The 8,456-nt window shown below is 31.7% G+C and overlaps 1 long non-coding RNA gene across 1 annotated transcript; it reads right to left on the reverse strand.

The window, feature by feature from the left end:
• Positions 1-974: 974 nt before the first annotated feature.
• Positions 975-2,199, reverse strand: LOC134690536 (uncharacterized). The gene is made up of 2 exons (XR_010101962.1): positions 2,031-2,199; positions 975-1,285 (listed from the first exon to the last, which is right to left on the reverse strand). It is a non-coding gene; the product is annotated as an uncharacterized LOC134690536 (long non-coding RNA).
• Positions 2,200-8,456: the final 6,257 nt, after the last annotated feature.

The raw sequence follows: 8,456 nt of genomic DNA on the forward strand, positions 1-8,456 counted from the left end.
AGGTAGTGAAACTTGAGTTTGAAATTAGAAGGATTTAAAATTGTGCACAAGTTTTTATATCTGATCTTTTGTGGGTTTTTGTTGTTCTCAAGGAACTTTTCTGTGCAGTTATTTTCTTTTCATTTGTTATTTTTTTCCTCTGTGTTACATGACCTTGTACTTTTTGTATTGCCCCTTGACATCTCCTGCTTCTGTTAAAACCTTTAACACAAATATCTCATCTGTTTTAAATGAAATAGTCTCATTCCTGGAATTTGCAATACAGAAATTCATTTTAATATCAGATTTTTTATAAGCATATAAACTGCTTGGTCTCTTCACACAACTTTTGTTTAGGACGGAATGCATGAATAGGTATATACATGTACCAGGTCATGGATATATAAGTACACGTTATGTGCTTTTGACCTTCAAAAGAATTCGTAAACATTCATAGATGTGCAAAGAATATTGTTGTCGTTGGGTTGTTGTCTCATTGACATATACCTCACATTTCTGTTTAGTCATAGCATCTGTGCCTTTTCAATTTATTGCAGAAAATATTAGCATAACCATTTATTTTCAAAACAGGAAAGGTGAAATAGTGTTCACAGATTTAGGACATGTAAAACTGAAACAACACAACACAAGAGATAAATATAAATAAGTACCATTGACAATTTGTTAAAGGACTGACACAAACATAGATGGTGACCAATGAGAGCGACTAGTGTACAGTAGTAGAGTGAATTATACTTGCTTCTTTTCCTACACATTTTGTCATTTTATGTAAACAATTACATATGTTACTTTCCATGGAGAGGAAGGAATTTGTGAATAGAGTGGCCTTCCAATGATAGTCATATATGTAAATCCTTGTCTCATTAGGAATCATACTACATCATCATATTGTTTATACATGTACATCTACATGTACATGTAGTCATGTAAGGTTTCTGGTAAAAACTATGTAAACATAAAGAAGACAAATGAAGTTGAACACAAGATATTTATTCATATTTTTATCCATTTTACAGTCAGGATGAGCACATGTACTTTTCTCTCTTACATAACCATTGTTAGTTTAAGTATCACATTGATAGTAGCAATCAGTCCACTACATGACTGTGCCGTCACATTTGGAAAAAGTCATCACTAGTTGTTCCTGTTTGCCAGGGAGTCTTATTTTCAATCTGAAAGACTTGGGAGTCCAACATTCAGCACATGTATGATATTATATCTCTTGTAAGCTTTACTGATAGGTAAACTTGATCAACATCTTTGTTCTTTTATAACATGCAGGATCCTGTTAAAAAAAAGCTAGCTGCCAGATACTGAATGTAAATATATATAAAATTGTTAATGTCATCAAAGTGGTGAAAATAATGGAAAAAAACCAACTTCTATACACAAATCCAGTATGTCATAGGAAAGTAATGCATGTGCTGGGTACAATAATTCTCTGAAGATGGAAAAATGTATAAACTGTAAACGGACAGGGGTCGGTCTTGATATTGAAGCAAAACACCATGGCTGACAGCTATAATACTGATTTTTAATTGTAAATTGCATCAAAGTGGGTGAAAATATGATAAAACAACCTCTATATGCAAATTCAGTGTGTCATAGGAAAAAAAATAATGTGCTGGGAACAATTATTCTCTGAAGATGGAAAAGTTTTAAACTGTAGCCATGGACAGGGGTCTGTCTTGATATTAAAGAAAATTAACATGGCCGTCAGCTATAATACTGATTTTTAATTGTAAATTGCATCAAAGTGGGTGAAAATATGATAAAAACAACCTCTATATGCAAATTCAGTATGTCTGGGGAAAGCAATTCATCTCGCAATTTGTTTTATTCCTTTTCAAATGAAAATGTTTTGATAGAAATTTCGACCGTGCTAAATATTTTCATAACGTGAATATCGGCCTAGTTTTTACCCTTAAATACTGCAATAAAACGTTAATCGTCTCAATATTTTAAATAATAACTACTGCAAACTGAATAAAACAAGGTAATTCATACTAGAAATTGAAATATATACTTACATTATGCTGTTTTAAAATGCTTGATGTGTAATAAAAATCGAAGCGTGGTGGTGTACTTGTCGTGATAGAATCAAAATGCCGATCTCGTTAAAGTCTCGTGAGATGCGTGACGTGGATTAGATTTCGTTGACCACTGTTACAGTTGCCAATCTCTGTGTATATATGTCTCTGGATAAAGATATGATGTTCTAAATAAGCAAGGAAATATCTATGAGTTTGACTGTACCTTTGTATCTTTCGTCTCTCTCTTATCACATCTAAGAAATGATATGTTATCAAAGAAATAATACTCTGCGTAGCAGAAATGTAAAACTTACGTATTCGTTCATATCAGTAAAGTAGTCATTTCCTAAAGTAGAATATTCATAACACTAAAGTACGAAGCGTCATATTCACATAGATAAAGGAAGATGTGGTGTGAGTGCCAATGAGACAACTCTCTGATCCAAATAACAATTTATAAAAGTAAACCATTATAGGTCAATGTACGAGCTTCAACATTGAGCCTTTGCTCACACCGAACAAAAAGCTATAAAGGGCACTAAAATCACTAGTGTAAAATCATTTAAAACGGGAAAACCCACGGTCTTCTTTCCATAAAAAACGTGAAACGAGAAACATAAAATGCATAAACAAACGACAACTACTGTACATCAGATTCTGGACTTAGGACAGGTGCAAACATTTGCAGCGAAATTAAACGTTTGAATAGCACCAAACCTTCCCTCTTTTCTGAAACAATATCATAACATCAAACATAGAAAACCATACATATTTTTAGGGGCAAGCTGAAGGACGCCTCCGGGTGCTTAAATTTCTCGTTACATTGAAGACCTGTTGGTGACCTTCTGCTGTTATTATTTTTATGGTCGGGTTGTTGTCTCATTGAAACATTCCCTACTTCCATTCTCAATTTGATTAAAATATCAATTGGAAGGCTTAACTCGATCAAATAAAGTAAATGAACAAATTCGACAAGAAGGAGTTTCGCTAAGGATTGTTCTTAACAAAACTTGGTTTGCAGGTTTAATCATTTCAGTCTTACAGAATAAACTTAAAAGACGTTTGACAAATACTTCTGAATTCCGGATGTAAATTTAGACAAAACATCTAGACTGTTACTATTATTTATCAAATATCAAGCTATTTTTGTTCATCGCAATGACAATGAAAACATAAAATGAAAAGAAGACACTACAACTGGACAAGCAGAGTAAAATTACAAGGCAAATTGTCGCTAAAAAAAGTCTTTATAGCAGGTTTGACTTTTTTTGTTTAGAATGATTGCAACACCGGAATGATTTGCAGAAGAAAATATTGTCACTGAATTTAGTACCTCAATCGTCAGTCTCCTGAATGTCAATAAATAAATCATCTTAGTTGTTTCATCAGTTATATTTGCTCTGATCTGGTATATGCTTTGATATTATCACAAGAGCAACATCCAATCTGCCCTTCAATATGTGAACTATCTGTAACTCCTATTACTAGTCATATGAATACGTCAAACCATCAATCACTTCGGGTTTATCTTCAATATTATGTTTTCCTTCCTTAAAACAAAGTTTCGATTATTTCCAAGGTGAAACAAACCAATCAACACACTACATATCGTACAACGTCAGTGTACAGTAAACCATCTAAGTATTTAAAGCACACACTATTGCAGAAATCATGTTAGAATGGTGTGTGGACTGACAAGAATGAATATAATGATACTATTTGTAGGTATGCACACGATGTTCGTTGCTGTCTTGAGCGAATCAAGAATGATCTCAGCGCACCATAAACCTGAATATGACAACAAGTATGAAGAAGATAATGCCATTGACACCTATCATGTTAGATCTGTAGGGCTATGCGGTATGCAATGTTTATCAAATGCGCGCTGTGTATCATTCTTCTACAACAATCTTACAGGGATGTGTGTTTTACACTCAGATCCGTTTACCTATACTGTGATGTCATCTTCAGCGAAAGGGTGGAAATTTTACCTTTCACAGGAACGTAAGTTTACGTAACTATATATTTATTAACTAGTAACTTCTTATCTTTTCTAGGTTACAAAAGGTTAACCCTTGTACACATGCTGAATGTTTTTTATAATGTAAATGACTAAACAACTTTTCTTTGTTTTCACGATTAGGATAATGTGTAGCTCATCTTTCACAATCAATTTTATGAAAAATCAACATAACGTAGTGTATATAAAAACAAAATGAACGGTTTCAAGTACAAAAAGTGTTCTTTTTTTAATCAATCCCGTAGACTTGTGTTGTGCCTTTGGTGTTTTTTCCTAAAGTACTATATATTTTGTTTATCTAATTGAACAGTGTTACTTGAAAATTTGAAGCATTTTAACAGACATTTTTTTCGGATTTGTTCCGCGTTTAAAAAAAAAAGATTTTTCACTGATTTTAAAGGAAAATTTCAATTCATTTCATTCACAATCCGGTATCAGATCTTTCAGGATCCAATCGCAATCCCTGACCACCTTTAGTTATTCTTTCATGATCAATTATCACTCGTTCTAACGGTACATACATACCCGTGAACTGTAATGTATTGTATCTATAAGTGCAAACAGCTACTGAACTATATTTTTAAATTGACAGTATTTCAATTATGCTGTGTTACTGGCTAAACATTACGTCACCTAACAGCGTTTGAAATCCTTTGTTGTATTTCGGATAGAATAAATATACAAAAGTTAAATCTAATAAATCAAATGGAAATGAAAATATAAAAGCGAAATTCTTATAGATTATTTTGTTTCTTACCGTATGTGTCTGGACCGTATGCGTACTTTTTCCAAATACTCATACGGTGGGATCGTACGCGTACGGTCTCACTAATATTGAAAAAATAGGTTAATTTTATTAGATACAAATGCATATAGCAGATCAACATAAAACTATCAAATTAATATAAAAAAGTTCAATTGTAATTGAAACAAAAACTTTATATTTTAACTTTTTTTTAAAATTCACCCTATTTAAGTCTGTTAATCTCTTGCATTAAGCATGTCGATCAGTAGTACTTTTATTGAATTATGAACACTGAAATTGAAAATATCGGAACTAAACATAATGTGGGAGGTCACTTGTTTTAGAACATTTAGCAACTTTACCAAAAAAATGCAAAGGAACATGCATGAACTGCATTCATGAAAATGTGAATAATATTACGTTACTTGAATTGTGTAACCTTTGGCGAGAGTACCAAAATAGGATTTAGATATACAATTTGAAAATCGAATACTTAATTTTAATTGTTCGTTTGTTCATTTTATCTATCTAATTGTAAAAAATTATCAATAACAATTTGTAAAACTAAAAATAGAGAACCATATGATAAAACAACATGTATGGTTAGCTCGTAGTCGGACCATACGAGTATACGTAAGGTTTCGGACCGTACATGTACGGTCCAAATACTCATATGGTCTGGAACATATATATAAGTTTATATTATTTATCATAAAATTGTTTCAACAAATTCTACTATGAGTTCTTTCATTTTCAGTTCCATTTCTTTTTTGACTTTCCCATCTAACTATAACATGTCTGTTAGTACAATAAAATTAACGGTACCAATTTTCTTTCACAAGATGCAATACATGTATGTGTTTACTTTTGAAGTTTACAGTTGTCGAAACCATAATACTGTTTTCTTTCTCTGAAATTTGATTTTCCATATTAAGACTTCTCAAAAGGTTCTTACTTACAAAGATAGATATATAGTTTATTTTCATAAAACCATACAAGAACAAAGGTTACAGAGAAGTTAAAAAATAGTAAAGTATATTACATAAAAATAAATATGAATTAAAAATGCACAAAATTCATGTTGTGTTGTGTAGCCCTGTCTCGTTTATTTCACCTTATTCATGTAACAATGTTCTGTAACTAAATTACCTTTTAGAAATTCGCTTTGCAGTAATACAAAATAAGCAGCTTCATTTGAAATTTTGAAATACTTGAGGACCTTGACATAACAAATAATTCTAGGCCCATAAAGGGAAATACATTGCAATTGGGATATACTGTGGATTCATTTATTTTCGTGGGTACCAATTTTCGTGGATTAAGGAAAATATGCATGTTCGTGGATATTTGAATTCGTGGTTTTGCAGAAATCTGCTTACTAGCCTATAGAACATGAGATATTCGTTGAACATTTAATTTCGTGGTTTACCTGTTCCCACGAATACCACGAAAATTGATATCCAACGAACAATAATGAATCCACAGTATCTGATTGGTTAGCGGTATATAATGTGATACTCTCCATCGTTAACATTGTTAACAATCAGGATATTTTTTTACCTACTCTGTCAGATCAAATTTCAACACAGTGTGTTGTATTGTGGCTTTCACGTTGACAGAAACTCAACATCTTCCTCTATGTTTGAAATGAAAAAATACTTTTTTTTTAATTACGGATTTGTTTCAGCTATAAGTATTTTGTTCAACAACAAACTATTGTTACATAATATGATAACAACAGCTAATAACTATTTTGCCAGGTTCTGGTCGCTGTTTGGTCAACTTCTTCTACTACAGAGAAATGGACTTGTGTTATAAATTCGAACCACCAATTCAAACGTCCCTTGTAAATGAAGAATTCATATGTCCAGGAAGTGAGATCATGCGTATCGATTCTGATGAAAGACAAGATTATATCAAACTTGTTACAGGTAAAAATGAACTAAAAAAAAAGAAAACTACCTGTTAAATATTGTTATACGTCCAAAACGCCTCTTTTGAATTTTTCTTCATTAGGAATGCTCAGACCCAAATATTTGAAAGCTAGGATTCAAAATTACCAAAAAGTTACTTCATGTGTGTAGGTAAAAAATCTTTTTTGTTCTTTTTACTTTGCTAATATGAAATTTTATAGTGACGAAAAAAAAGCAATAAGACGGCTGTTTCATTTAATACAGATGGAAATAGAAGGGAAAACATATTGCTCTTTTCAAAACAATAGTAAGATTTAAAAAACAAATCGGTTTCACTCATTCACAATCAAACATTTACAACTTAATTATTTCTTCAATACATTGAAAAAAAGATAATATATTGGTAGCTCCTCAACTATGATGTTTAAATCAGACTTATCTCAGATACTCCTATAACAACTTTATATTGGATACATTTAAGGTGGTACCCAACCCTTTTACTTAAATTAAACTGACTCGTTTAATTTTCATAAAATTTGAACAAAGTATTTACTTTGATCCTTTGACAAAAATATAAAGAAATAAAAAAATTGAACCAACCGTTTTATCAGAAAAATTACACTGGTTATATAGCAGTTGACAAACACTTATTTTGATCATTGAGAAGCTAATATTGCCATAACAACATAACGTAATTAAAACGTTAAGCTGATTTTACAGAGTTAACTCCTTGTAGTGTTAAGTACCACCTTAAGCTAGTGATATAAATTTCCAAGAATAATACTAATTCTTAAGAATATCCATAGTACAAATGAAAATAAAAGAAACTCAAAGGAAAATTAAAAAAAGCCCCTTATGAAATGACAAAATAAACAGCTCAAAGACATCAAACGGATGGAAAACAACTGTAAGGCATATATACATGTGACTACACGGAGGGCGCCGTTTTAAATGTTTGATAATCAAAACGGAAGTGATGAACGCACAAAAAAAAAATCGTATACACGAAACGAATATTATAAAGTATAATCGTTACAATGATGTTAACATATGTTTTAAGCAGTAAAAGTTGGATTATTAACCCATGAACAAAAAAAAGATCTAAACAGTCAAAGTTTCAGCAGCATCGACTGTTTCGATATTTTTAACTATTTTTCTTATCAACGCTTGACTTTTTTACAATTCCTAAAGACAGTTCTAATGGTTAATTAACATTTTAAATTTTCATTAATTAATGACAAAAAACTTTTGTGTGAGATTTTCTTAAATTCAATTTGGGGCAACTGTGATCAAGATCGCAAAAGCAATTATTCAAAGTGGAATTTCCACAAATTACGGTTTTTATTTTGCAATTCAAGAAGAATGGGTATTGGATTATGTGATTGTGGTACCTCTGTGGTAATATGAATTTGGTAAATAACAATTTAACTTTTTTGAATTTTTTTTTACCTGCATCTACGTAAACTGAACTAAGTCCTGCATTAATTAATTAAAAGAGGGGCGAAAGATACCAGACGGACAGTCAAACTCATCAATCGAAAATAAACTGACAACGCCATGGCTAAATAAAAAAAAGCAACACGAACCTCACCAAAAAACGGGGGTGATCTCAGGTGCTCCAGAAGGGTAAGCAGATTTTGTCCCACTAGTGGCACCCGTCGTGTTGCTCATGTTATAAAAAACGGTAAATAGTCTGTAGGTTACGTTCATGACAGGGAAGGGGAATGTAGTTACGACGTAAGGAA

This window comes from Mytilus trossulus, chromosome 11, assembly GCF_036588685.1.
Source record: "Mytilus trossulus isolate FHL-02 chromosome 11, PNRI_Mtr1.1.1.hap1, whole genome shotgun sequence".
NCBI lineage: Eukaryota > Metazoa > Mollusca > Bivalvia > Mytilida > Mytilidae > Mytilus > Mytilus trossulus.